Here is a 25349-nt window from a genome sequence, read left to right as displayed (position 1 = left end):
ACATGTCATAACCTAAATCCCAAACTACAGTGACGTTTACATGTTGAATAAAGCGTGTGCACGTAGTAGTTTGTAACTAACTTATGTTCTCATATAGTTCAATAGTTTTCTCCCTGTAATTATAGTTACTACGTGATATGCGTATGGAAAGATTGTCTTTGACAACAACTCTAGTACTTTGGTGGTACGTAATATAATTAAATGGATAATGTCTTCCTACCGAGACTGTAATTGATCATTACGGCATAGAAAGAGTAGCTGACAAAATTAATTCTGAATACTATTTAGGATTTCCGACACATACTGCACAGAAGAACTCTTAACACAGTTCCTGCTTTCAGTCGTCACACAAATACAAACACGGCACAGTCAGAAGTGAAAATGGAATTGAGGAACAGCAAAGGACATTTGGTAGATGAAATGGCACTGGTAGTTATGGTGAACCTGTTTGAACCTATATCGAACATGCCGAAGGAATCGCCTCCCTTTCAGCAATACTTCTCCTACATCGTTCTCAACGACTAGAAGACTGCAGCCTAGGTTGGTATCGGTACGCTTCAGAGAAGTCATTGATGCAAATATATTCCATCGCCGAATGCTGATATTGCGTGCTTACTTAATGTCTCATCAGGCATACAATCGGACATAGTAGTAAACATTATGCCGTTCTTTAGGGTACATATCGTCAGAAATGAGGGTAGAAGTCCGCCGAGTCCAAATTAACTGTAATAGAATCTTAACCATACGATATGTATAAAATGATCGTTGCAGATAATGTATGCAGGACGTTGTAATGAATGCGAAATGCAGTAACACTAGCAGATAAGTGTTTTGCTGTAAATACGTAAACCTAGCTCTCATCGCGAACATAAATGAAGAAGCACATATCGAAACACGAACAGAAGAGAACTACGACCCTAAGGGAATAGAAGGAGTTGAAATGCTGTATTAATGAAGATGTTGAATTTAAGCGTGTGGATAAACTACAGGTATGAAAGGATAATTATAGTACAAAAACATTACCCGAGTTGAAGGTTGGTAAGACACAGCCACAAAAATATAAAATTAGTAAGTTTGATGTTAGACAAAGCAATAAAGGGGAAAGAACTTGTGATACACAAAAAAGCATGATGTAAACACATAAACGATAAATAAAACGAATACACGTAGTCAAAAAACTGGTCAGTGTTGTATATACGCAGACTAGTCAGAAAACTTTAAAATTTCCCAATTCAAACGGATACTGCGATAAATAGCTCAGAGTGCTGCAAGTGCCTACACAGTAGCATTTAAGTAATTGTCTGTTCTATTTCCGTTGTGGTCATACAACCAGAACTGAAGGAAGTGTAACAGAGCACAAAAATCGTTTTGAATTTGTGGGATTACTGACGTACTGAAAGTGATTATCATGTTTGCAGAAAACCCTTATACATCAAGAAATAATGTTTCCTGCTATGTGTGAGAAGCTGCGCGGAACAGATGAAACGGAATTACATCCTTTCAAGAGCACTTTAACTGAGTATTTGCTCTTCGTCTAAATTATTCAGCCTCCATAAAACGTCAATTTTATCTGTGTCTTGGAATTCCTAAAGAGCGTAAATTTATTAGTTTGAAGAGGTTTTTTCAATTAATGCCTGATAATTATGCTGCTTTATAAACAATGTCGCTCTCTTTTTCTAACATAGTGACACGTGCCGATAGCGCTGTACCACTTAAGTCAGTGACTGAAATGGAAGATGTGCCTTTGATTTATAGTCTTATACCCTGTATGGTGGCTTTTTGCTATGAAGTAAATTTAACTTTTCTGAAAACGGCTAGACGTTCTTCATACAACACTATTCGTCCTCGTTTATCTGACTTCTATCGCAATGTGTGAATTCATTCGTCTTTAATTACGTCGTTCCTCTTTGTTGCTTTCCTTGAATGTTATTCGTCGGTAAGTGTACAACAGGAAACCCACATGGTTCTCACTGGAGCGATGCCGTCAGCTGCGTGGGAAGCTGCAGTTTACTTTCGAGACTGTAGGTTCGCCTGCAGTCATTTGACGTAAGTGCGTGCTGTTTGCATAGAGAAGTTTATTCTCTTTTGTAAATGTTGCATATCTGTCTCGAGGTAACTGCTGTTTCGCCATCAGAACTGAGCTTCAGCCACATGTGTCATAGGTAAATGCGCTGAACATTTACCGGTACGTACTCTTACATTGCAATCAGTATACTTATTCCTTCCACAAGGATATACAGGGCGTTACAAAAAGGTACGGCCAAACTTTCAGGAAACATTACTCACACACAAAGAAAGAAAATATGTTATGTGGACAGGTGTCCGGAAACGCTTACTTTCCATGTTAGAGCTCATTTTATTACTTCTCTTCAAATCACATTAATCATGGAATGGAAACACACAGCAATAGAACGTACCAGCGTGACTTCAAACACTTTGTTACAGAAAGTGTTCAAAATGTCCTCCGTTAGCGAGGATACATGCATCCACCCTCCGTCGCATGGAATCCCCGATGCGCTGATGCAGTCCTGGAGAATGGCGTATTGTATCACAGACGTCCACAATACGAGCACGAAGAGTCTCTACATTTGGTACCGGGGTTGCGTAGACAAGAGCTTTCAAATGCCCCCATAAATGAAAGTCAAGAGGGTTGAGGTCAGGAGAGCGTGGAGGCCATGGAATTGCTCCGCCTCTACCAATCCATCGGTCACCGAATCTGTTGTTGAGAAGCGTACGAACACTTCGACTGAAATGTGCAGGAGCTCCATCGTGCATGAACCACATATTGTTTAGTACTTGTAGAGGCACATGTTCTATCAGTACAGGCAGAGTATCCCGTATGAAATCATGATAACGTGCTCCATCGAGCGTAGGTGGAAGAAACTAAAATGAGCTCTAACATGGAAATTAAGCTTTTCCGGACACATGTCCACATAACATCTTTTCTTTATTTGTTTGTGAGGAATGTTTCCTGAAAGTTTGGCCGTACCTTTTTGTAACACCCTGTATTTTCAGGGTCATATTAACAACTATATCAAAGAGAGCTTTATTTAAAAACTCTGAAACGGTGAGAAGGAAAGAAAAGTAACCTGTCTATAAGAAATCCTCCTGCTGGCGGGTTAGTCTATATAATACAGAGAATGACATGTATTTTAGAAATGCCGACAGTCAATGATGTTGATATGCACGTATGAGTTCTCGTCTTCCACGAGGAACAGATGTGACCACACTGTCATCAGGGCTGTTAAACTAACAGTATTTGAGTTTAGTGTTATCTATTAGTTAAATTTGGAATGCAGTTCGACACCTGGTCACAAACGTTTTGCAAGGGGATTCCTGACAACTCAGACATCGCTTTCAGTTCTTCTGAAAGTAAAACCAACGAGGATTTTTATGAAAATCAAAAACAAATTAGAAAGCTTATGTCGTAACACAGCCATTTCAAAAGTGTATATGAAAAAAATGGCAGCTACATCGGTATGCAAAACGTAAGGACGAAAGAATATTCGCACGATGTGTCACTGCCAAGTAATACAGCTCAATGAAACTTGTACCACACATAGAAGCTACTGTTGCAGCACTAGTATGGTACCGAACGTAACTGGCGAACAGAAATGACAGTTCAGTTCAAAGACAATGATAGCACTGGAGTTACCGCAATATGCAATGGTCTCCTGGGCACTGCAAAAGGCGAGACGTGGTTCTCACAAGGGAACCTCCCCAAAGCACCCCCCTCAGATTTAGTTATAATGTGGCACAGTGGATAGGCCTTGAAAATCTGAACACAGATCAATCGAGAAAACAGGAAGAAGTTGTGTGGAACTATGAAAAAAATAAGCAAAATATACAAACTGAGTAGTCCATGCGCAATATAGGCAACATCAAGGATCCTATGAGCTCAGGAGCGTCGTGGTCCCGTGGTTAGCGTGAACGAGAGGTCTTTGGCTCAAGTCTTCCCTCGAGTTAAAAGTTTACTGTCTTTATTTTCGCAAAGTTATGATCTGTCCGTTCGTTCATTGACGTCTCTGTTCACTGTAATATGTTTAGTGTCTGTGTTTTGCGACCGCACAGCAAAACCGCGCGATTAATAGACGAAAGGACGTGCCTCTCCAATAGGAACATTGTTATTGAAGTCTCGAGCTATATTTGCTGGATTCACATTGCCCACGGAATACATCTCACGTATTTAATGCACTCTCGTGCAAAGTAGCGAACAGTCAACTGCCAGCCAGGAGCCTCTTTAGCAGAAATACTCTCTCTTCCGTGCGCTGTAGTCGACTGACGTCGTGTGTTTCGATGTTTGTTTAGGTGTAGTGTCCCCATACTACGGCGCAGTTACCTCGCATCGGACGGTCAGATAATAATTGTCTGAAAATAAAAAATTAAAACTTTTCACTCGAGGGAAGACTTGAACCAAGGACCTCTCATTCCACAGCTGCTAACGCTAACCACGGGACCACGGCGCGCCTGAGCTCGTAGGATCCTTGATGTTGCCTATATTTCACATGGACTACTCAGTTTGTATATTTTGCTTATTTTTTTCATAGTTCCACAAAACTTCTTCCTGTTTTCTCGATTGATCTGTGTTCAGTTTTTGAAGGCCTATCCACTGTGCCACATTATAACTAAATCTGAGGGGGGTGCGATGGGGAGGTTGCCTTGTTAGTACAGTGTGTGATCACCACGAACGGCAGTGCATGCTCTGCAACGTGTTCCCGTGACGGCCACGAGGTCGGTGAGGGGTTGTCGTGCGCAACTTGGCACACCTGTCCTCTTGCACAGTGCTGCCGCTGTGCACGGATGCGCCCCTCAACCTGCCTGGCAGGCAGCTGGTCAGTGGAGGACGGTTGGTTGGTTGGTTGATTCGGAGAAGAGACCAAACAGCGAGGTTATCGGTCTCATGGGATTAGGGAAGGACGGGGAAGAAAGTCGGCCGTGCCCTTTCAAAGGAACCATCCCGGAATTTGCCTGGAGCGATTTAGGGAAATCACGGAAAACCAAAATCGGGATGGCGGGACGCGGGATTGAACCGTCGTGGAGGACGGCGCCCGCCGAGTAGCGATGGCGGCTATCAAAATGCTCAAATGTGTGTGGATTCCTAAGGGACCAACGTGCTTAGGTCATCCGTCCCTAGTGTTACACACGACTTTAACGTACGCTAACAACAACACACTCCCATGTCCAAGGGAGGACTCGAACCTCTGGCGGGAGGGGCCGCTGGGGGTTAGCGCTCAAGCAACCGGTTTTCGACAACATTGGATTTTTCATTTCCAATTTAAGCTGATTATTGCAACCGCTCAAAATATTATATCTAACAGCACAAAAGAAAAATTCGGAGTCGGTACTAAAACCCATGGAGAAGAAATAAATACTTTGAGGTTTGCCGATGACATTGTAATTCGATCAGAGACAGCAAAAGACTTGGAAGAGCAGTTGAACGGAATGAACAGTGTCTTGAAAGGAGGATATAAGATGAACATCAACAAAAGGAAAACGAGGATAGTGGAATGTAGTCGAATTAAGTCGGGTGATGCTGAGGGAATTAGATTAGGAAATGTGACGCTTAAAGAAGTAAATATTTTTGGAGCAAAATAACTGATGATGGTCGAGGTAGAGACGATATAAAATGTAGACTGGCAATAGCAAGGAATGCGTTTGTGAAGAAGAGAAATTTGTTAACATCGAGTATAGATTTAAGCGTCAGGTAGTCGTTTCTGAAAGTATTTGTATGGAGTGTAGCCATGTATGGAAGTGAGACATGGACAATAAATAGTTTGGACAAGAAGAGAATAGAAGCTTTTGAAATGTGGTGCTACAGAAGAATGATGAAGATTAGATGGGTAGATCACGTAACTAATGAGGAGGTATTGAATAGAATTGGGGAGAAGAGGAGTTTGTGGCACAACTTGACTAGAAGAAGGGATCGGTTGGTAGAACATGTTCTGAGGCATCAAGCGATCACCAATTTAGTATTGGAGGACAGCGTGGAGGGTAAAAATCGTAGAGGGAGAGCAAAAGATGAATACACTAAGCAGATACAGAAAGATGTAGGTTTCAGTAGGTACTGGGAGATGAAGAAGCTTGCACAGGATAGAGTAGCATGGAGAGCTGCATCAAACCAGTCTCAGGACTGAAGACCACAACAACAACAACATCTAAAAGTAAAAACAGACATCACACAAAGCTTGAAAAATTAGAACTCCCTCAGAAATTTGCGGTTTATGTCTCAAAGTACATGGAGTCAAACCGTAACATAAAGTAGTCCGTCCACTGTTCGCAGCTTCTCTCGAAAAGTAATGAAGGTTTTAATACTACAAAACATTCACCAGTATTCTCCTAAAGATTCAGATTTCTTAAATCTCTATCTCATAATCATCTTGGAATCAAGTATCATGGCACTATTTGGGCATTACAAACAGACAGCTGATGGTTTCTAAAGGCTGCAAGCAGATAAAGGCACATTATACAGGGTGTTACAAAAAGGTACGGCCAAACTTTCAGGAAACATTACTCACACACAAAGAAAGAAAATATGTTATGTGGACATGTGTCCGGAAACGCTTACTTTCCATGTTAGATCTCATTTTATTCGTTCTCTTCAAATCACATTAATCATGGAATGGAAACACACAGCAACAGAACGTACCAGCGTGACTTCAAACACTTTGTTACAGTAAATGTTCAAAATATCTTCCGTTAGCGAGGATACATGCATCCACCCTCCGTCGCATGGAATCCCTAATGCACTGATGCAGCCCTGGAGAATGGCGTATTGTATCACAGCCGTCCACAATACGAGCACGAAGAGTCTCTACATTTGGTACCGGGGTTGGGTAGACAAGAGTTTCCAATTCCCCCATAAATGAAAGTCAAGAGAGTTGAGGTCAGGAGAGCGTGGAGGCCATGGAATTGGTCCGCCTCTACCAATCCATTGATCACCGAATCTGTTGTTGAGAAGCGTACGAGCACTTCGACTGAAATGTGCAGGAGCTCCATCGTGCATGAACCACATGTTGTGTCGTACCTGTAAAGGCACATGTTCTAGCAGCACAGGTAGAGTATCCCGTATGAAATCATGATAACGTGCTCCATTGAGCGTAGGGTGGAAGAACATGGGTCCCAATCAAGACATCACCAACAATGTCTGCCCAAACGTTCACAGGAAATCTGTGTTGATGACGTGATTGCACAATTGCGTGCGGATTCTCGTCAGCCCAAACATGTTGATTGTGAAAATTTACAATTTGATCACGTTGGAATGAAGCCTCATCCGTAAAGAGAACATTTGCACTGAAATGAGGATTGACACATTGTCGGATGAACCATTCCCAGAAGTGTACACGTGGAGGCCAATCAGCTGCTGATAGTGCCTCCACACGCTGTACATGGTACGGAAACAACTGGTTCTCCCGTAGCACTCTCCATACAGTGACGTGGTCAACGTTACCTTGTACAGCAGCAACTTCTCTGACGCTGACATTAGGGTTATCGTCAACTGCACGAAGAATTGCCTCGTCCATTGCAGGTGTCCTCGTCGTTCTAGGTCTTCCCCAGTCGCGAGTCATAGGCTGGAATGTTCCATGCTCCCTAAGACGCCGATCAATTGCTTCGAACGTCTTCCTGTCGGGACACCTTCGTTCTGGAAATCTGTCTCGATACAAACGTACCGCGCCGCGACTATAGCCCCGTACTATTCCATACATCAAATGGGCATCTGCCAACTCCGCATTTGTAAACATTGCACTGACTGCAAAACCACGTTCGTGATGAACACTAACCTGTTGATGCTACGTATTGATGTGCTTGATGCTAGTACTGTAGAGCAATGAGTCTCATGTCAACACATGCACCGAAGTCAACATTACCTTCCTTCAATTGGGCCAACTGGCGGTGAATCGAGGAAGTACAGTACATACTGACGAAACTAAAATGAGCTCTAACATGGAAATTGAGCGTTTCCGGACACATGTCCACATAACATCTTTTCTTTATTTGTGTGTGAGGAATGTTTCCTGAAAGTTTGGCCGTACCTTTTTGTAACACCCTGTATAGGCACAGGCAGCAGATCACTTTCCTGTTTTTGTTGTAAGCTATGAATGACCTGTTAAATTTTTAATGCATTACTGATTCCATGGCTTCCTTTCTCTTTTATTATCTCTGAGAAATGACTGACAAATAGTAACTTTTTGTGTGAAATTTGTTGCACTTTCTTTTTCTTTAACTATTTCTAATAAGAAAGACGTTTTTAGCCAAATATGGGTACATGTTATCTTAACTTTCTAACGAGAATTTGAACACAATTCGTTTCTTTCTGACAAAACGGAAAATGCTTATTCAAAAAAATTCAAATGAACGATTGAGATAGTGCGAAAAATATAACATTTACCAGGAACAATTACATCTCATAGTTCAAATTTCAACCATCACATATGTGCATAAATACTAGTTCCACGAGTATAATGCGTTGATCTGTAAGTTGACTCCTGCCATCAGAAACAATGGCATTCAGTATCAGTCTTTCAGAAGCCACCTAACACCCTACCAAACTGTTTCTTTTCCACTGCTGTGATACACTGACATATCGGAATCGGTATTATAACTAGTTATTAGCAAAAAAGAAAAATAACTGTTATAACCGAGACCAAACAAATACGGAAAAATACCTGTTATTCAGAGTTGACGTACCAGTACTGATTTTAACTGGTCGGTTTTTCTCATCCCTGCTGCCGAGGCGTGAGTTGTGCCACGCTGCTCCCACTAGACCGTTGCAGGAGACCTGCTGCAGTGCGAATGTTGGGCCAGCTGCAATCGAGGACTCGCTGTTGTCGACTACACGGCCAGAGGACTACTGAAATCCATTAGTCTGCTGGGCAGCCTTGTACAACACACGCTTTCAGCTGCTCGTGCAACACAGTCAGTGAATAGTGTGCAAGATAATTACAAAACAAAGTTAACTAATTTTTGTATAGCTTCTTGGCTTTGTTTGATTTCAGTGTCGTGGCAGCGTGGTCTCATCATACAAAGATATTACACTACTGGCCATTAAAATTGCTACACCACGAAGATGACGTGCTACAGACGCGAATTTTAACCGACAGGAAGAAGATGCTGTGATATGCAAATTATTACCTTTTCAGAGCATTCACACAAGGTTGGCGCCGGTGGCGACACCTACAAGGTGCTGACACGAGGAAAGTTACCAACCGATTTCTCATACACAAACAGCAGTTGACCGTCGTTGCCTGGTGAAACGTTGTTATGATGGCTCGTGTAAGGAGGAGCAATGCATACCACCACGTTTCCGACTTTGATAAAGGTCGGATTGTAGCCTATCGCGATTGCGGTTTTTCGTATCGAGACATTGCTGCTCGCGTTGGTCGAGATCCAATGACTGTTAGCAGAATATGGAATCGGTGGGTTCAAGAGGGTAATATGGAACGCCATGCTGGATCCCAACAGCCTCGTATCACTAGCGGTCGAGATGACAGGCATCTTATCCGCATGGCTGTAACGGATCGTGCAGCCACGTCTCGATCCCTGAGTCAACACATGGGGACGTTTGCAAGACAACAACCATCTGCACGAACAGTTCGACGACGTTTGCAGCAGCATGGACTATCAGCTCGGAGACCATGGCTGCGGTTACCCTTGACGCTGCATCACAGACAGCAGCGCCTGCGATGGTGTACTCAACGACGAACCTGAGTTCACGAATGGAAAAACGTCATTTTTTCGGATGAATCCAGGTTCTGTTTTTTGCAGCATCACGATGGTCGCATCCGTGTTTGGCGACATCGCGCTGAACGCACATTGGAAGCGTGTATTCTTCGTCGCCATACTGGCGTATCACCCGGTGTGATGGTATGGGGTGCCACTGGTTACACGTCTCGGTCACCTCTCCTTCGCATTGACGGCACTTTGAACAGTGGATGTTAAATTTCAGATGTGTTACGACCCGTGGCTCTACCCTTCATTCAATCCCTGCAAAACCCTACATTTCAGCAGGATAATGCACGACCGCATTTTGCAGGTCCTGTACGGGCCTTTCTGGATACAGAAAATGTTCGACTGCTGCCCTGGCCAGCACATTCTCCAGATCTGTCACCAATTGAAAACGTCTGGTCAATGGTGGCCGAGCAACTGGTTCGTCACAATACGCCAGTCACTACTCTTGATGAACTGTGGTATCGTATTGAAGCTGCATGGGCAGCTGTACCTGTACACGCCATACAAACTCTGTTTGATTCAATGTCCAGGCATATCAATGAAATGCAGTCGCATCAGTTTGCCCTAACAGCGCAGCGATACTTCAGAACGAACATCCACCAACTACCAACTGCATTCGGCGATTGTATTCGCAGTTTAAACCTTCAGGATGCCTCTTCAAGGGGAGATCAACGATTCGGCTTGCAATTAGTGAAGAAACGGATGAATATGTGGGGGCAAGATTCGTACGTAGCCCACAGAAGTCGACGAACATAGCAAGCGGGAGCTGAACACACCACACCCGACCACTTGGAAGACTGAAGCTGAATGAAACCTTACCGCTTTCAAGTGCTGTAAGTCCTCACTCACGATGACAAGGTCAGACGCTTTGAATTTTCGGCACAATTGCAACAGCTTATGGAAGAGGACGTTTAAGTGAGAAACTCATCTTCAATGATGAAATAACATTTTTAGTGAGTGGTGCAATGAAGAGGCATAATGTGCGAAATTGGGGGACAGTGAATCCCCACGCTATCGTGCAGCCCATTAGAGATTTACTAATGGCTAATGTGTTCCGCGCGGTGTCACGTTTCGAAGTTTACAGTCAGTTTTTCTTTTGTAGACACGTGCACTTCCACATGCTGCAAAACTGGCTCATGCTGCATCTGGAGTCAGATAGTGTGGACATCATCTACCAACAGGATGGTACCCCACCCCACTTCCATCATGACGTTTGTGAATTCTTAAACAGTGTATTGAGATGCTGATGGATCGGTCGTGGGATGGATAATGATCAGCAACTTATGTCACCGCCTCCACGCTCTCCCAACTTAACTCATTGCGATTTTTTTGTGTGGGGTTATCTGAAAGATTTAGTGTTCAAGCCTCCTCTACGAAGAGACCTACCAGAACCGCGAGCTCGCATCGAAAATGATTCTGAACTGGTTGAACGTGGAAAGAACTTCATTATCTACTTGATATCTGCAGAATCAGAGGGGCACATATAGAGCAATGTAATATGTCAAACAAATCTTCTTGTGTTTTTCTACCTGTGTGCAAAGCTCTATGATAATATATCAAGTAATACACCCACAGCAAATCTGTGAAATCACTTCAGTCATTTAAAGCATTTGGATAGCGTTTTATTTATGTGTCAATGACCATCCTTTGATTTCAATGTTATTTATTAGTGCTCCGGAGTGGTTCTTGAATGTCAATGGTTCTTTCACTCAATATTGCCAGATCTTTATTACTGTTTATTCAGAACTCTGATGGATACTTTTGTTTTAAGCAGTCAGTTTTCATATTTTATCTTGTACTTTTATTCATTTCCGTATTTAACGAGAATTGCTGTGTGTATATAGAACTTCTACATCCACATCTACATACATACTCCACAAGCCATCGTACGGTGCGTGGTGGAGGGTACCCTTACCACAACTAGTCGTTTCCATTCCCGTTCCACTCGCAGATAGAGCGAGGGAAAAACTACTGTCTAAATATTTCCGTATGAGCCCTAATTTTCCGTATATTATCTTCATGGTCGCTACGCGAAATGTATGTTGGTGGCAGCAGGATAGTTCTGCAACCAGCTGCAAATGTCGGCTCTCTAAAGATCTCGGGTGGTGTTCTTCGAAATGAATGCCTTCTTTGCTCCAGGGATTCCCACTTTAGCTCCAGAAGTATACCAGTAGCCCTTGCATGCTGGTCAATCCTGGTAATAAATCTAGCAACTCGTCTCTTAATTGCTTCTTTCAATCCGATCTGGATCGGATCCCAAAAACTCGAGCAGTACTCAAGAACAGATCGCAGTAGTGTCCTATATGCGGTCTCCTATACGGATGAATCACACTTTCCTAAAATTCTCCTAATAAACCGAAGTCGACCATTCGCCTCCCCTACCACAATCCTCACATGCTGGTTCCATTTCACATCGATTCACAACGTTAAGCTCAGATATTTAAACGACGTGATTTATAATTCTGTAACCGAACATTATAGTTTTGTTTTTCCTACTCATCCGCATTAACTTACATTTTTATACATTAAGAGCCAGTGCTATTCATCTTCATCACACCAACTAGAAATTTTGTCTAGGTCATCTTGTATCAACCTACAATCACTTATCTTCGACACCTTCCTGTACACCACAGCATCATCAGCAAACAACCGTAGACTGCTACCCACCCTCTCTGCCAGATCATTTATGTATACAAGAGTAGCAATGGCAGTATCACACTTCCCTGGGGCACTCCCAATGATAGCCCTGTCTCCGACGAACTCTCGCCGTCGAGTACGACACACTGGACTGTATTACTTCAAAAGTCTTCGAGCCAGCCACCTATCTGGGAGCCTATCCTGTAAGCACTTACCTTCGTTAACAGTCTGCAGTGCGGTACCGTGTCTAATGCTTTTCGAAAATCTAAAAACATGGAATCTGTTTGTTGCCCTTCATCCATATTTCACAGTACATCATGTGAAAAAAGAACAAGCTGATTTTCTCACGAGCAATGCTTTCTAAAACCGTGCTGATTCGTGGACATGAGCTATTCGGTTTCTACGAAATTTATTATATTCGAACTCAAAATATGCTATAAATTCTGCAGAAAACCGATGTTAAAGCCGTTGATCTGTAATTTTGCGGGTCCGTTTTTTTACTCTCCTTATATACAGGCGTCACCTGCGCTTTATTCCAATCACCTGGCACTTTGCGCTTTTCGAGGGCGAGAGGTTCCCGATAAATGCATATTAAGTAAAATCGAATTGGGATTCCATCCGGGACAACTTATTTGTTTTCAACTCTTTCACTTGTTTTTGTACGCCAGGGATTTTCGTAACAATAGTCACTATGATGACGTCATCATCACTACTTCCCGTCTGTATATTGATGCCATAGATAAGGACCGGCAGGTTTGTAGCTACAAGATCCAAGATACTTCCACTGCGTGTGGGCTGCCAAACTAGCTGCTCAAGATAGTTTTCGGAAAACGTGTTCCAATGTACTTCACCAGACTGTCTGTCTGTACCACCTTAAATGAATCCATACACTTCCCAGTCTATACTCGGTAGCTTTAAATCATCACCAATTACTGTTGCATGATCTGGGTGTTTATGCACAACTGATCATAGACTTTCTTTGAATGCTGAACTGTCACAGCGGAGTCGAGTGGTCAGCAAAAACAGTCCACATTTAACTTTTTTTCACCTAGACCTGTTATGCTCTACCAGATAACTTCACTGTCACACTCAATTTCAACCTCAGGAGTGACAACATTTTTGTCCCCCTCATACGGCATCTACTCTCTTTCCGATAAACATTCAAAGACTTCCTAAATCTCAGAGCTTTTTATTTTGGGTTTTAGCCAGATCCAAAGAACAATTGGAGGTTCAGAACGTTCCTGGAGGGCAGTAAGTTCGGAAACTTTGTTACGAATACTTCGACAGTTTACTTATAAAATTTTTACAGTCTAACTGTCTTTACTCTGAATGCGATCTGATTTCCCTATATGCGTATCGACTGGGGACTGTTCTTGAAAGTACCTTACACCTCCGCCTAGCCTAAAGAAACCCATGTGGACTCCACAAATACTCTGCTAAGTGAGTAGCTGCGTCGTTTGTGTAGTGCACCCCTGATCTATCAAGGAGAGACCTACAAATCCCCACCCGATAACGCGGGTCCAGAAATCTGCAGCCAAGACCGTCACAGAGACGACAAAGCCTTTGTTTGAGTCCCTCGACTTGGCTCCAAACCAAAGGACGTCGAACAACTCTGGGAACGATGCTGCAAATTGCGAGCTCTACCTGCACCCCGCGTGCAAGGCCAGCAGTCGTCACCACCACCGACAGCCGTCTGTAAGATATGAGGATGGCCTCAGTTACCGTGTATGACCGGTTACTTCCTGACATTGCCAAGTTAAGAATTCCTTAAGTGTCGGTTTGGTACGTGGTTAATTACTTGTATTTACTGTTAAACCTCACCGCAATAGACCTGTGTAGTTTTCATGGCTTGTATGCAGTGTAACCTGTTCTAAAAAATAATATAAACTGTTTTTCTGTCTGGTACTTCAACTCCCAGCGCCTCGCTTTTAGCGCTTCATCTTCCTTGACGTGTGTCACTCATCTTCTGAGTGATCTTACTCGTTTCCGTTTTCCCTCAAGGATCCGCTACCACACGTTCTTTGGCTCCTATACTGTTTAAAATTTGTTTGGTGAGACATGAAGAAGATATTTATAACAAAGAGAATGTCAGTGGGTAATGAACACCTATACTCTCTACTATTCGCTGATGATAAGGTTGAAATGTTTACCCTCTGGGTTGTTGTGTGTTTGACATGCTGAGGTCTGGCAGTGGAGATGGCAAATTGCCTGTCACACTTACGAACACAGCACAAATAAGTTATAGGAGCTATTGTATGTCTTGTGTAACATTAAACCAGAAAATTTCTAGGTATAGGAGTGGAAGTTTTCTGAGATCTCAGTACGGTGGTAAATACAAACGATAGCAGTCCTCATTAATCAGTAGTAATGCAAATGAAGTAAATTTCCCAGTGGGGGCACCTGTTTTGTAATGTAACGCCACCACAGTGAGAGCAGAATTCAGTTACACAAAAGAAATCGGTTGTTTTAAATTTTTATGAGAATCACCTAACCTGAAGTGTTGTACGACAAAAACAAAGGAATACAAACCTAAACATTAATGTTAATTTGTTTCCTCAAATCACTATCGCTACTGGATGAAGTGCAATTACTATTCGTACAAAAAGTAAATACTGTATCTATTCACGTATTTATAGCTGAAATGATTGCTTATTTGGAGCACAAATAAAATTATGAGATTTCAAAAGTAAATTGAATTTAACAGATTTAAGGCCACAGCGGAATGCACCTTGATGAGCACAGAAGTGAAATAAAAGATTGCTTGAGTCGCAGTTCACGGAGATACAGAATGTGCTGTTAATAACAGGTCGATATCTCAAATTATATGACGTTTCCTACGGAACCTCGACTGGCTTTCCAGATCTGTGCAGCTCGCAAATGCAAATTAAAGAATGGATCGAAAATCCAAATAAGTGAAATTACGGGAGAAGAAACACAAGTCGCGGACTAGACCTCTCAAGCTGTGAGCTATTCAGAACAAAGGCAGTGCTAGCTATAAAAAGGGACACTGACTCAACGGACTCAGCACAATCACGCCAGGCTGCAGCCAAGCGTTTCTTGTCTCTCATGCTCACACGTCTCCACCGCGTCTCTCTTGTCTTTCCTACGTTTCTCTCCGCTCTCTGGGACCGTGGCTTGATGGGGAGGATTCACAACTTTCGCCACAGTGACGAATAGTACGCCAAAACGCAGGGAAAGCCTGCCAGAACTTCTCCATCATCGCGTACTGTATGTGCATTAACTGATGAAAGTCTGGTACACTGTATTTTGCTATGTCGCCACTCGGTGGCTTACACATTCCTGTCACAGCGACTGCACTGATGAGCCGTCGGATTGACCAACTACATCCATAATGTAAGCTTCTGAATTTTTCCACACTGTTGACATCAGAATATCGGTATCGCGTGTTTGGATCAGACCATGCAATATGCAGATTCGTCACTCCACCAATACTGAGGGGACCTGAGGTCGCCATGCTCTAAGGCTGGTAACGCCTTGCGGACAACGGAGCCTGTCCTGTTTTCGGCAGAGTATTTCTGCAAATCAGCAGCCCAAAAACGTTTTAAAAACCGTCCGTATTCAAAGCGCCAAGACCACACAGGCTTTTGGCAACGTATTCGTTCACTTACCTCAAGGAAACGAAATTCAAGCGTAATACCCCAGAAGCCATTAGCTATGAATTTTCCTCCAGCAAAGTTAAAAAAATACAGCTGTGAAATTTATTTACTACCGCGAAGCAATGTGTGTCTGCAGCGTCACAAGTTGATGATTGTAGAAGACAGTAAGACTGCAGCTACTTGCTGGAGAAGGTGACAATTCAAGTCGAAAAACATTTGCAAAGAAAACTGAATAAATGCTAGTGGGCGGTAACAAACAGCCGGATTTAGTTGCTGTTGGATAGTAAGAAGCTATACTGCCGGTAAAAAAAATAGTACGCCATATTAGGAGTCTCCATTTCACTTAAGATTTACTGCTTCATTAGAGCATATGGAGTACATGAAATGATTACATCTACTGATCACTCGGTTCTGAGGTACCACGTATCAACCGACGCTAAGACGCCCATATTAGAACGTGGCGTAGCTATCACGGGTAGCAGTGCAGGCGCTAAGTCTGGCGTCCAATCGATTATACAGATGATGAACACTGTTGTGGGATACATTAAGCCAAACCTGCTCAACTTTTCCACGTAGTTCTGTAAGAGTTGTCTGTTGAGGAGTGGCACGAGTCACTTCTCGTCTCATTATATCCCACACGTGCTGGATTGGAGGCAAGTCCTGAGATTGAGCTGGCCACGGACGCTGCTGCACGTCTTGCAGAGCACGTTGAGTTTCACAGGCAGTATGTGGGCGAGCACTATTCTGTCTGAACAACACATCATCTCCCCGTTGCGAGAACAGTAAAAGAATGGGTCTAACAACATTGTGCACGTACCGAGCGCTGGTCGGTGTCCCCTCCAGGAACACCAGAGATGGACGAGAGTTGTAGGTTGTCGCACCCCAGACGATAAGACCTGACGTGAAGCCAGTGTGCCTTGGATGGATGCACTCTGCTGCGAGACAGCGCTCACCAAGTCTACGTCGTACGTGGAAACCACTATATTTGCGTGCAAGCAGAATTTGCTTTGATCGCTGAAGACCACGGCTCGCTATCCCATCTTCCAAGCGACCCTCTGGCGGCACCAGTCGAGCCGTGCACGTCGAAGCTGTGGCATGAGTGGAAGTCGGGCTAGGGGTGCGCGTGCCCCTAGTCCCACTGCCAATAACTGGTTCGCAACACGTCTGGGCTCATAATCCCTCTTACCTGTGCTGTGGTAGCTGTACGATCTGCCACTGCTGACCTTACAATACGACGATCTTGGCGTGCGTCTGTGCTGCATAGACGTCGAGAACCTCGTCTGTGGGTATGAGAGCGTTCACGTGACCACTGACACGAGCGTCGTTGTACAAATGACGCAGCAAGTCCAGCTTGTATGCCAGTTCCCCGTGGGGGCCATCATGACACTCGGAAGGCCACATTTGACCCCTTTCAAACTGTCTCAGTTGGCTGTAGGAAACACGACTGTCTCTTCCTGTATGGTTCCCTGCTTGCTTCACTCGTTTGTGCCACACTTAGCCTATTCACTGTTATCATTCCCTATTAAAGGGCAGACACAGATGGCTTTCTGTAGCTATGCCACTACGCTATCTGTTGGCAGATGATGCTGACACCATTATCAGTACATCTACTATCCCCCAGGTGACATATGCCGTCACTGGATCAAAATCGACGTCGTGTTTCCGGGTGCACAATTTTTTTTCGGTAGTGTACTAAAATATGTGACACGTGTTATTCCATAGTTACATTCAATTTTTTGGAACAATATTAAAACACGTGCTCGTCTGCTGGGTCAGATGTTTCAGAACTTAGAGAAAAATATGAAATACTATCCTTCGAAATGGATTACTGTGGACAGAGTGCTCGATTATGAAGATTAGACCATCTCAGAAGGCCGGCCGAAGTGGCCGTGCGGTTAAAGGCGCTGCAGTCTGGAACCGCAAGACCGCTACGGTCGCAGGTTCGAATCCTGCCTCGGGCATGGATGTTTGTGATGTCCTTAGGTTAGTTAGGTTTAACTAGTTCTAAGTTCTAGGGGACTAATGACCTCAGCAGTTGAGTCCCACAGTGCTCAGAGCCATTTTTGAACCATCTCAGAAACAAAGAAGTCAGAAAAATCAAAGGACTTGAAAGGAACCGGAAAGAAGCTATTGAGAGGAAAATTTAGAGCGAAACGATTTCCTGCGATCAAAAGAGTACTGACAAAAACGTTTCCGATCGAATAACCAGGGGTTATGGACTATTATATTGGGACTTTGAGCTAAGTTAGAGTGCTTGTAGACAATAACATTGAATTAATGGTGAGTCCGCCTTTTTGCAAGTTCAATAATTCTTGTTTTGCTTTAACAAGCAAACAGCACCTCTGCTTCACAAAATATGTTTACCGATGTCCACAGTTCTTATATATACCGCTCAGGAATTATCATTTACTTCAATGGTAAGGCCAAAAAGTGGTATTTTCCACGATTTTTGCCGGAAAATATATTTTAAAGGTTGGATTATAAACCAAAATTCAACGAAGATGATATCCTAACATGCCACATGTTTACAGGTGATACGATATACTAATTTAGACCTATCGCAAATTCAGTTGGCAGCCACAGGAAACATATACAGTGTAAAATAAAAGGTAAAGAGCATGTGTAATTTGAATTACAATAAAACCCGATGAAACGTATTTCCCAACCTAGATATAACTTGTATGTATGTGTTTCAGAAAAATAAAACAAAAAATCCACAGACGATGCCACAGCCGCGATGAATTATGGTCGTGTGTTAAAGCAAAGCAGATTTTAGGTGTTGTCTTTCACTGAAACTGAAACTATGCCAGTCGGACTCATTTCATCTGAGTTGGGATAACCTTTTCTGTCCTTTGACAGGAGGAGGCAAACGCGGAAGGATAACAGTCTATTAAGCGTCGGCAGTTCAAACGTACGGTGAATGATGGCGTCCCTTAGGGAAACAGCAGCAAGGGACAGGAAAAGGCAACAGGTGCGCTCAGCGTGTATGCTTGGGGGCCCCATTCAACATGTTGAAGAGGCTAGTCCAGCAACCATTGACAGAACGGGGTGCAACCAATTGAAGATTGTGGCGCACGTTGGAAAACATGATGCCTGTCGTCTAGGCTCTGAGGGCATTCGAGCGACTGGCACAGAAGGTTGAGAAGACCAGCCTTGCTCATGCAGTTTCAACGAAGCTCACAGTTTGCAGCATTTTCCCCAGAACTGATTGTAGCCCTTTGGTTCTGAGTTGAACGGAAATACGGAACGAGAGATTTTGAAGGTTGTGACTAGCTAGGCTGCAACTTCTCGGATTTGCGCCATAAGGTTAAGAACTAAATGTGTTAGGTGTGCAATACAGACCGGAGGCGGTTACTCAGGAAGCTGACAATGTGGTGCGTGCATACAACGGATTTTTAGATTAGGCGACTTTCCATCCAATCTAGATAACAATAGCTGAAGGAAACCCAGGAGTATGAATGTAAGATCGAAAGAAATGCCTCCCACAGGTGAGCATTAAAATCCTAATGGTAAACTGCCGAAGCATCCCCAACAAAGTGCCAGAGTTTGAAGAGCTCGTGGAAAGCAGTGTACCCCTCATAATACTAGGTGCAGAAAGCTGGTGGAAACCTTAAATTCATAGCAATGAGATTTTTGGGCAAAAATTAAGTGTGTATCGAATGAATAGGCAAAGGGGAACTGGAAGTAGTTTATTTGTCGCAGTAGACAAGAAACTCATATCCATAGAGATAGAAATTGAAACTTCATGTGAGATGGGGTGGACATAAAATGATAATTAGATCCCTCTATTGCCCACCAGACTCATCTCCTGGCGCAACCGAAAAGTTTGGAGAAAACCTCAGTTAACTTGTACGTAAGTTCCCCAATCACACTTTAGTCATCGGTGGAGATTTTAGTCATCCAACAATTAATTGGAATAATTACAGTTTTGTTAGTGGTGGGCATGATAAGAGATCCTGTGAAACTTTGCAAAACATCTTCCCTAAAAAGGACTTAGAACAGGTAGTAAGGGACCCCACTCATGATGGAAATATATTGGATGTAATGGCAGCAAAAAGACCAGATCTCTTTGAGGATGTCCACATCGAAACTCGTATCAGGGACCATGAAGCAGTTGTGGCGACAATGATTACCAGAGTAGAAAGGACAACTAAAACAAGAAGAATGATATGCATATATGTTCAGTAAACTAAATAAAAAAACATTAGTGCCATAATTCAACGAAGAACTTTGAACGTTCAGCACAGGTGAGGAGCACGCAGAGGAAATATGGCTCAAGTTTAAAAACATAGTTGAACATACACTAGGTAGATATGTATCCAATAGAACAGTTCATCGTGGGACGGAACCTCCATCGATTACATACAGTGAAAGGAAACTTCTAAAGGAACAGAGGTTACTGCATAATAAAAGTAAAAAAAAAAGCGTAGGGCTGTAGATAGAGAGATGCTGAATGAAACGCGTCTAGCTGTCAAGAGAGCAGTTTGTAATGCTTCACTGACTACCGTAGCAGGATACTGTCAAGTGATCTTTCATAGAACCCGAGTAAATTCTGGTCGTACGTAAAGACTGTTAGTGGCACCAAAGTTAGTGTCCAGTCCGTAGCGAAAGCGACAGGAACTGAACTTGACTGTATCAAAGCAAGAGTAAGAAATGCTTAACTTCGTTCCAAAATGTTCATTTACAATGAAAAACCCAGGAGAATTGCTCCAATTTAATCCCCGTACCACTGAAAAGATGAGTTAAGTAAGTATTAGTGTCAGTGGTGTTTAGAAACAGCTGAAATCGTTAAAACTGAAAAAAAAAACATCTAGAGTCCGCAGGAATCACTGTCATATTCTATACTGAATTTGTGGCTGAGTTAGCCGCTATTCTAACTACTGTATACTATATCGTAGATTCCCAGAACAAAAACCCGTGCCCAGTTCTTGGAAAAAGGCACAGAGCTGCAAGAAGGGTAGTAGAAGAGATCCACAAAACTACCGTCCAATACTCTTGTCATCGATATGTTGTAGGATCTCGGAAAATATTCTGAGCTCTAAAATAATGAGGCATCTTGAACAGAATGCCTTTGTCAATGCCAACCATCCTGGATTTCGGAAACATCGATCATGTGAAACCCAACTCGCACTTTTCTCACATGACATACTGAAAGCTTTGGATTAAGGATATCGGGTAAGTTCATTATTTCTTCATTTCCGAAAAGCATTTCACTCAGTATCGCACCTACGCTTATTTCCAAAAGTACAATGATATGGGGCATCAAGTGAAATTAGGGACTGAATTGAGGGATTTGTGGTAGAGAGGACATAGGATGTTGTCTTGGATGGACAGTTATCGTCAGATGTAGAACTAACTTCGCGCGGACCACATGGAAGTGTGTTAGAGCTCTTGCTGTTCATGGTGTCTGTTAAGGACCTTGCAGACAATATTAATAGTAAAATCAGTCTTTTTGCAGATGATGCAATTATCTGTAATAAAGAACTATCTGAAAGAAGCTGCATAAAAATTCAGTCTGGTCTTGACAAGATTCCAAAGTGGTTCAGAGATTGGCCACTTGCTCCAAATGATCATAAATGTAACATTTTTCACTTCACAAAACCGTAAAACATAGTATCCTATGACTATAGTATTAGTGAGTCACTTCTGGGATCTGCCAACTCGTACAAATACGTGTGTTTAACACTTTGTAAGCATATGAAATTGAATGATCATATAGGTTCAGTCGTGGGTTAAGCAGGTGGTAGATTCGGTTTGTTGGTAGAGTAATGGGGACGTGCAATCAGTCTACAAAGGAGCTAGTTTACAAATCACTCGTGCGGCCACTTCTAGAATACTGCTCAAGTGTGTGGGACCCGTACCAGACAGGATTAACAGAGGATATTCACGTTCCTTGTAGTGACCATTTTCACAGCAGCTGTTTATAAATTGCAGTTGTTTCAAAGAAAATGCAACTTTTGCATGCTGCACATCGAAATTTTTATTTTTATTTATGCACCCAGACGCGTTTCGCCTTTTTTACAAGGCATCTTCAGTGGGTGTCCTGAAATATTACATGATTTGTCCATTTTTTACACATAGGTTATGGTTTCACATCTAGGTTATAGATTTAAAAACAGTTCCTTAACGTTTTTTATGAAATGGAAAGGTAATTGCAGGTAACTTCTAATTCATTGCATCTTAGTAAATTGCTTTCTCTCATCTGGCAACCAGGTGGACACCTTACAGTTCACTTTCAGTTCACTGTTTACGTTACACATTACTGTAAATGCCCTCTTTCTAACACAGAGTTTCACTTGTTTTTCTAAGTGTTAGCAGCATTCTCAGCTTTCTGCATTCAACTGTTTTGTGAATGTGTGTGTGTGTGTGTGTGTATTAGAGAGGGGGAGAGATTTTTTTATAAAATAAAAATTATTTATTTTATTTTTATTACTATTTTTATTCATTTATTTATTCTTAATAATAATAGTAATTATTATTATTATATTTTCCTGTATATACTTTTGAGAGGAATCAGATGTGTAATCATTTGATCATTTGTTGGGATTTCTGTCTATTATATGATCAATCAGTGTAAACAATTACTAAATGACTAAGTAAATATAACTAAGAACTCACTGTTTACATTGATTGATCATTAATAGACAGAAATTCCGACAAATGATTACACATATGATTCCTCTCATAAGAGTATACAGGAAAATATAATAATTATTATTATAATTAAGAATAAATAAATGAATAAAATGTTAATGAAAATAAAATCAATAATTTTTATTTTATAAAAAAATCTCTCTCCCTCTCTAATACGCACACACACACACACACACACACACACACACACACGTATATATATTCACAAAACAGTTGAATGCAGAAAACTGAGAATGTTGCTAACAATTAGAAAAACAAATGGAACTCTGTATTAAAAAGATGTCAGTTACAGTGATGTGTAACGTAAACAGTGAACTGAATGTGGTTCAAATGGTTCAAATGGCTCTGAGCACTATGGGACTTAACTTCTGAGATCATCAGTCCCCTAGAACTTAGAACTACTTAAACCTAACTAACCTAAGGACATCACACACATCCACGCCCGAGACAGGATTCGAACCTGCGACCGTAGCTGTCGCGCGGTTTCAGACTGTAGCGCCTAGATCCGCTCGGCCACAACGGCCGGCAACTGCATGTGAACTGTAAGATGTCCACCTGGTTGCCAGATGAGAAAATGCAGTTTGTTTAGATGCAATGAACTAGAAGTTACCTGTAAGTACCTTTCCATTTCACAAAAAAACGTTAAGGAACTGTTTTTAAATCTAGAACCTAGATGTGAAACCATAACCTATGTGTAAAAAATGGACAAATCATGTAATATTTCAGGACACCCACTGAAGATGCTTTGAAAAAAGGCGAAACGCGTCTGGGTGCTAAAAAAAATAAAAATTTCGATGTGCATCATGCAAAAAAGGCATTTTCTTTGAAACAACTGCAGTTTAGAGGCTATTCAACGTATTCAGAGGAGGACAGGTGCGTTTAATTGGTGGGAAAGTGTGACAGAGATACTGAAGGAATTGAATAGGAAGACTATTGAAGATAAACGTAAACTATCCCGAGAATATCTATAAAAAAAGTTCCAAGAACCGGCTTTAAATGATGACTCAAGGAATATACTAGAATCTCCTACGTATTGCTCACAAAGGGATCGTGAAGATCAGATTAGAATAATTACTGCGCCCACAGTGGCATTCTAACAATCATTTTTCCTGTGCTCTATACATGACTGGAACAAGAACAAACCCTAATAACCGGTACAGTGGCAAGTACACTTTGCCATGCGCCTCACGGTGGTTTGTAGAGTATACATGCAGATGTAGTTTTGTGTACTTGCAAAAATTGTACCCACCCTTCATTCACGTTTTTTAAAAAGTTTATGAAATACATCTTTCGAACGAATTGGGGATGTTAAAGTACGTTTCTGGTAACTTTATGTAACCTGGAAAATGGCCTTTTTTCAATAGCTGCACTTAATGACTACACACACACGAATGCTTAGAATTCTCGTGATGTGTAACAATCGAAAAGTACGGCAGAGGCGCCCTCTCAGAGGCATACCCCATAGTCAGCTGTCAGCCGGTCGGCAGAGAGGAGGGACTGCGCTCCGCGGACTCGGGCGCCTGCAACGACATTCAGTGCCCTCGGTCGGTGAAGCCGGAGGTCGGAGGGCGAGCTCGTGCGGGCGCGGGTGGCGGAGCTCGCCGTGTTATCGACAGCTGTCGCTGATTGAGCGCTGGCAGGCCCACCACAGCCGCGGCTCGGCCTTCTGTTCAAAGGCAGTGTGGCACCGCGTGTGGCGCACCTGTGTCGGCGAATTTCTGCCATTAGCGCCTGAATATCGCACGAGAACATGTGTCGGTTCGTGTTAGTCACTGAAAATTGACTTTCCATTCAATTGCTCATACATTGGATGAAATTTCAAATCACAATGAACAAAAATAAGAACTCTTGTTTCTCTTGAGCGCCAGACACACAAGCATTCAAATACCTCAGAGTCTCGCGATAGGAAGCAATCGAAAAATTAGAAGACTCACAGGACTAGCATCAAATTCATCCATACTCGGCAAAAACGAAAGGACTTCTTTAAGAAACATTTATTTACGTGTGGCACCAAGACGAGATTCATATGCCAGCAAAATGATAGAAACACGTTGACCGATTGTGGCAGTGGAACAAATATCAGAAAATTAAGTCGCCGTTCAGGACGTTAAAAAATCCTAACCCTCGTAACAAATTTCGCATACCTCTACCCTATTTAAGAGAGAGATTGTCAAACTACTACCAAAACACTAAACTTCAACCAAGCTTTTATAATGCAGGTTTCGTTAGATAAGAATTGTATGAGAGTTCCAATGTTAAAGGAATCGTAAATAGTTACAAATAGAGTAAAACTACATAGGTACATTGTTTCTATGGGTAGCATGATAACAGCTCCCAATAAAAGGCGGAAATTTTGGACTGCTTATAAAAATATGCCATATAATATCAACACCATTAAATCATGATACGAGAAAACCCGGAATAAAAGTTCTTTACTGACTTGTGAGGGCAGACCATCAACCAAAGACGTTCTTACCCGTTTACTTCACCTGAAGCTGTGATTCATGTAGCTTAATACAGCACAGTTATTAATGCCAGATTCTAGGATCACATATTTTTTTCAAAAGTCAAACTCTTCTCAGCTGAACTTTTTGTCCAATACGGCAATTTACTGGACTCTGAACGGTACAATGTCTTAGCGTAGGTGATCCAAATCAAATGGTTCAAATGGTTCTGAGCGCTATGGGACTTAACATCTTAGGTCATTAGTCCCCT

This window comes from Schistocerca nitens, chromosome 1, assembly GCF_023898315.1.
Source record: "Schistocerca nitens isolate TAMUIC-IGC-003100 chromosome 1, iqSchNite1.1, whole genome shotgun sequence".
Taxonomy (NCBI): Eukaryota; Metazoa; Arthropoda; class Insecta; order Orthoptera; family Acrididae; genus Schistocerca; species Schistocerca nitens.
This window is presented reverse-complemented; position numbering follows the sequence as displayed.